A 6,013-nucleotide genomic window follows, 5' to 3' on the forward strand; every position below is an offset into this window, starting at 1 on the left:
AGCCCCAGGATCTCTCTGAACATAGTCCAAAGTAATTAAAAAAGAATGTCATGGACCTGATTTTTCAGAAGGAACTTGATATCTTACACCTGTTTTCTGGCATTAAAAAAAAAAAAGAGTTTGCTGCAGGAGTGATTTCTCCGGAAAACAAAACAAAAAAACAACAAAACAACAAAAAACAGATAAACATTCACTAACAATCTTCATAACACTCTGTTCTAATTTAGGACATTTACTCTACAAGATCTGTGTACATTCAGATTAGGCAATCATGGAATAAAGACATCAGCACCCTCCTTGTTAGTAGCTGCAGAAAGACACTTAYAGCAAGTTTCAAATACAAAAGAGTATCAAACAAAGAGTCAGCAGCTTTGGTGTATATACTTTACTTGTCTGAGAGTTGTCCTGATATGAAGGATCCAAATAGGACACCCACAAAAAACAAGGAGGTACTAAAGGGTCCCTTCCAGTCGTCRTCACACACGAGATTCCACTGCAAGGAGAGAGAAACTTTAAAGAGAGAASACAAAAATTTTCCAATAAACAGGATTCCTCTCCCCCCAAATGCCTTGGCTGAGCCCAGATAATGAAAGTACACTAGAGCTCTTCAGGGAAAACTCAGTTCTGATCTTTGGAATACAAATGTAAATATACAGCAATCAAACCAAGATTTCCATAACAAAAACAATCTCAGAAAAAAAGAGGAAGAAAAAAAAGGTATTTATTAAACAAAGACTGCAATAACTTGCAATCTCTCACTTGCTTGATGTTTCTGGAATGAGCAGCTTGAGGTTTCTGGAATAACATGCATGTTATTTGAAATCTGTATCAACAGCTGTTACTGAAAGAGTCTTAATTTTATTTCTGTTATCTGGAAAAATTGTATAAATATTAAAAGAAAGCAAGAAAGCAACAGGGACACCTTGTCCCTTATGTCCCTGCTGTGCTATGACTGGAAGAGTTTCCAGAGCTCTCCCCTTCCTGAGCAAGCTCCGTAGCCTGCTTGAAGAGATGGCAGGAGGTKATGCAGCCCCACAGAGGCCGAACACAAACAGGGAATTTAGAGGCAACCAAATTCCACTTCTGATGCCAGGCCAAATCCTCCTGACTTTATTTATTCAAACAGCTCCCACAGGGCCCCTTCTGATGTTTTAGGAATGGAAACTTTTAGAGATTTAATTTGCATTCAAATGGTTGAAACAAAATTAAACTATTTACATTGACCACAATGATTAACCCCCCTTCACCCCCAAATAAAACAAATAGTGTTTTTTCCTCTTAACCTTTTAAATTTGCACTGAGCAAATATCAATGCTTCGATCGGCCCTGCAGGAAAGCCAGGCTGCTGTGYGTCTGAAATCACCATCTACCTTGTTGATGCTCTGTCACCTGGCAATGCCAGCGTTTCGTTTTGTTTGCTGGCCATTTTTTGAAATCCAATAGGAACTGGCTTTTTCCTTCTCTCTTTTCAGAGAACTATCCCCTCTTTCATTCTTTGCCGTTTCCTTACCATTAAACCTTCGATTCGGGCATCTCACAAGCCTCAGSCTATTAGGGCTCATGCTGCAACTACACCACAGTGGAGGCTTTAAGATGGGAGGAATCACTAAAAAACATGCACTGAATGAACAACACAAGAAGTAGTTTTTCACCTCAAGATCCCTGTAGCAAAACTCAAATGAACCACCACATTTCATGGTATAGCATCCGTCTTTGAATTATCCTCATCCATACAGACTTCACTCTCATCTGCATTCACCTAACTTCAGCTTCCAGCCCTTAGACTATCTTATGACTTCATTCCTCAGGATTATTATTATTATTAATTTTTAAGCTCAGGGAGCAAAAAAAATATGCAACTTTTCCTTACTTGTAACTGTAATCAAGTCATTTTGCAGCCTTTCCTTTGATAAGCCTCCTTCTGGTTTTATTTCTTAAAATTCTCTTCTTACGGTAGACTTTATAGCCCTCAAAATTATTCCTGCCCTGATTTTCAAAACCCCTTCCAGTTTCACAGCACATTCTGAACCATGGACACTAATGCAACACAGTGGTCCAATAAATCCTACCAACACCATCAGTTATGCATCATTACTGAAGCTCCTTTCAGAATCACATCTTTCTAATGGCTAGGGAGTTTATAGCACTCAACAGGGATTTATCTTACTATAGTTATCTTTATAATAAGGGATTTATCTTACCACAGCTATATCATTTTGATTTAAAATTATAATTAACATATTTGTAATAAACCTCTATTTATTCAACAAAAAGCTATACTTCATTATAGATTAAAGAAAGTTTAAACAATTCTATGACAGTCACTCATTGAGCYTAAGCCAGCCAGGAAACTTCAGCAAAGTTTATCTAGTATCTTGGAAATATGCAGCAAATGATTATTATCAAATTCAAATAGCCAAAGGTTTCTGTCATTACCAAATGTCTTTGTTTGATGACATTTATTGGGATAACAAATAYTACTCCCAGTAGAAATCTTGCATTAATAAAGACTCACCTATTCACAAAGTCTACTCTTTGTAGCAGCTACTGGAACCAGACATCTTTTTCAGTATGGGAACCAAAATCCAATCAGCCAAAGATTTAGCAAAGTCATTATTTCCCAGCTGGTCACTCTGTAGCTGTGAATTAGCCATCTCCTTTCATCGATCGTCCACTTTGTACTTTGAYACCTAAGTTGCACAACACCTGGCTTTTCAAATGCTGGCATGTYTGTGCTCAGCAATAAACACTTTCTTACGACCACTGAGTTACAGACATTGCTTGGAAAAGTTCATGGGACTAAAACATTTTGCATCRCCCTGCCAAAAGCTTATTGCATTGRCAGGTGGAGAAAGATCAGCCTTTAAAATGCCACTCTGATTACCATCTTGTTTTTCTGTCCACTCCAGTAACACAATTTTAGGAGCTGTTATGCTGAAGAGCAGTTCAACCAGGCACGAAAGCAAACAACTTGCACATCAATTTTCCAAGGGAAGACTATCTTGGTTATGAAGTGGCAGTTATTCAAAGCCATAAAGAAAGTCTAAGGTCATAAAGCTTGAGACACATGCACAGCAATTGGAACAAAAGGTTTTTAAGGTCYGTTACTGCAGTAAATCAACGCTGAAGTCTGCAGCTTTGTAATGACTTACCAAAGAGTTCTACCATAAGGCTCCTGTCAGTGATGGGGCATCAGTCTCCTAATTCCCCCGTCGCACCCGTCCCTGACCTGTATGCTGCCCAGGAAAACGGCACTGAAGTACCTCTGTTGAAGACCAGCATTACTAAGAGCAAGCACCCCTGGATCACTTACTGACTGAGTTCTGCCGCTGGTGGTGCTGCTTGGTACTGGTCAGGCCACAGCACACTGTGATCCAGTGCTCTAGCACCATGGGCAATTTTCATTTCTTAGTGTCCTTTGAGTCAGGCTGCTGGATATCACAGCCTTTGCCCCAGTGAATATGATAAGGTCAACCTCAGCAAGTTATGAGGGCTCCAAATGGGAGGAAAAACACAGTTTAGCTTTGTTCCTAACAGCAGTTCCCATCAAGTCCCTAAACACTGACACCCAACACTTAACACACGGCACAGGGTGTTCTCACTGAATCTTGTTATGATCTTGCAGGAGGACATTCTCTACTGCAGTTTAAACTTATTTTCTTACTCAAACAGCTTACAGCTGCTTTGACTGGGTTGCAGCTGTTTCCTGAACAGTTCGCCAGGTCAGGGCGATGTCTTTGCCAGCGGCTTCACACCTAGCAGCAGTAACTGCTCGCGTGCCGGAGCTGGGCTGGGCTGCGGGCCGAGCACTCCAGGGCTGGTGACAGCGCGTAGCGAGGAYGGGGAAGGGAGGACAGGCTGGGGACAGACAGCACGGATAGCCTRGGGTGAGGCGGGCTGCAGAAGAGGGGCTGAAGCAGTCGTTTTTTCCAGCCAGCCAAGAGAGCCGGACACCAGGGCATCTCTGCCAACGGCACCCGCGGGTGCTGCGCTGTCGGTCTGCGCAGCCCTCCCGTCCCACCACGCTGGGTCCCAGGCACGGCCGGGGAGGAGGCGTCCACGAAATGGCTCTGCCGTCAGTGGTTTGGGGCCTGGGCGGCAAGCAGACCTAGATATTCACAGTAACTACACAGGCACTTTCCAAGTTCTCTCTCATCTCTTGCATTGCAAGTTAGCTGCTTGGAACTAAACTAAATTCAAAATCCCTTGCTATGTGGCAAGACCAGTCACAAAACTGAGGAAAACAAAGAAACAAAACCCCACCAAACCACTTCCTCAGCCCCCTCCCTGCCCGTTTTATTAGCTTCCAATTTTTTAATCACAAAAAAAACCCAAAGAAGGAACAAGAAGTATTATTGTACGTTTAGTCAGAATTACACTAAGCAGCATAGGTAGAAGTTTAACTGTCAGTCTGGCTAGACTGGTATTTCCTGCATTCTCTTGTCATATGCTTTTCCAATATTAAACTGAACGTTAATACAACACCTTTATCCAAAAAGAAAACACTGCAAATTTCATGCAAACGGCAATCACAATGAAATTCACACACCTCCAAGATGAAATATTGGAATTCTCTGAACTGTAGCAAGCTGGGCAATAACATTCGAAGCATAAAATAAAGATACTAAACTAAAATTACAAGGGAAGTTTAAGCAGACAACGCCACAAGTCCAGTTGAAGGTATAGCCAGACTACAAGTACGAAGTTTGGGTCTTCTAAGTTCTCCAGGAACTTCAGAAGCCTCCAGAGATCACGGCTACTCTGTTTTGTGCGTATAGGCTCTGCACCCACCGCGCTCACAGAACACCACTTGCCTCAAAAGGAGAGCTGGCACTTTATGAATTACCAGCACTAAATCCCGCAGTGGCTTGCATCCAGACACCGATGCAGATCCCTCATCCTGCTTTTACTGCAGTTTCGTCAACTCTGGTAAGACGGCCTAACTGCAATGACCAAAAATCCACCTGCTAACCACAAGATTCTAATCACATTTCATCATAAAACTGCCCAATATTTGTAATGCATTGCAACATCAAAATTGCAAAACTAATTAAAGAGGAGCTCTTCAAAATGTCGAGTCCTTGCAATGCAGCATCACAACAAACAAAAATCCCACCACCACCTTGCACCTTTGGACAGTTACAAAAGCACCTGCGAGGCCAGCAACATCACGCACGGCCTTACGAAACGTTGCTCAGATTGCAAAGGAGTGTTCCACTGCAGAAGCACTTGCACTTCCCTAGTAGCATAAAGAGAACTATGAACAAAGACAGACTGTGACAAAAAACAAATACTTCAAGAAGCTCACTCAGTTACACCCTTGTTAAATTCAGAAGGATCTACCTAATTTTACAGTTACAGTATTTTGTGCCTCCCCACCCTTTTTCATTTTTTTAAACATTTTCTGCTGTTGCAGAGAACATGCATGATTGAAAAAGGAAGTGGGATAGTCCCATGTGCTAATATTTTCATTTTAAAATTGAGATATTAGTAAGAATTTTGGAATTTAACCTGATATACTACACTCTCTCCTACCACTTGCTTCTCTGTAAATAGAGGCAGGTTCTTCAGAAGATCTAGCACTCTCACCAYGCAGCACTTAGGAACTTTGATTCAGAATCTGTTCTTGTTTATACCCATGCAAATATTCTTCACTTAATGAAGAGCTGTGAGTATATTTAATATCTTTTTCTCTGAGAATACATTTGTATGTATCCCAAATACTCAGACGTTCTAGATAAACTATTAYAGCATATTAAGTTATCTAAAAATGTAATCAGCTGTCTGTATCTACAAAATATACATGGTATTTAATTTCTCCCCTAGTTGTTGTTTTGACTTGTTATAGAGGAAGAATTTGCATAGACCACTGAGAAAAATGCCAAACATTTTTGTATTTCCAAAGAAACTTAACTCTCCCCCATACAACACATTTTTGAGAGGGCTAGAGAAAAAGAAAACAGGGCACCGACATCAGAAACAGAGAAATATCAGAAGCTTTTTCATCTAAAAT

This window comes from Apteryx rowi, unplaced genomic scaffold, assembly GCF_003343035.1.
Source record: "Apteryx rowi isolate R43461 unplaced genomic scaffold, aptRow1 scaffold_2, whole genome shotgun sequence".
NCBI classification, from domain to species: domain Eukaryota; kingdom Metazoa; phylum Chordata; class Aves; order Apterygiformes; family Apterygidae; genus Apteryx; species Apteryx rowi.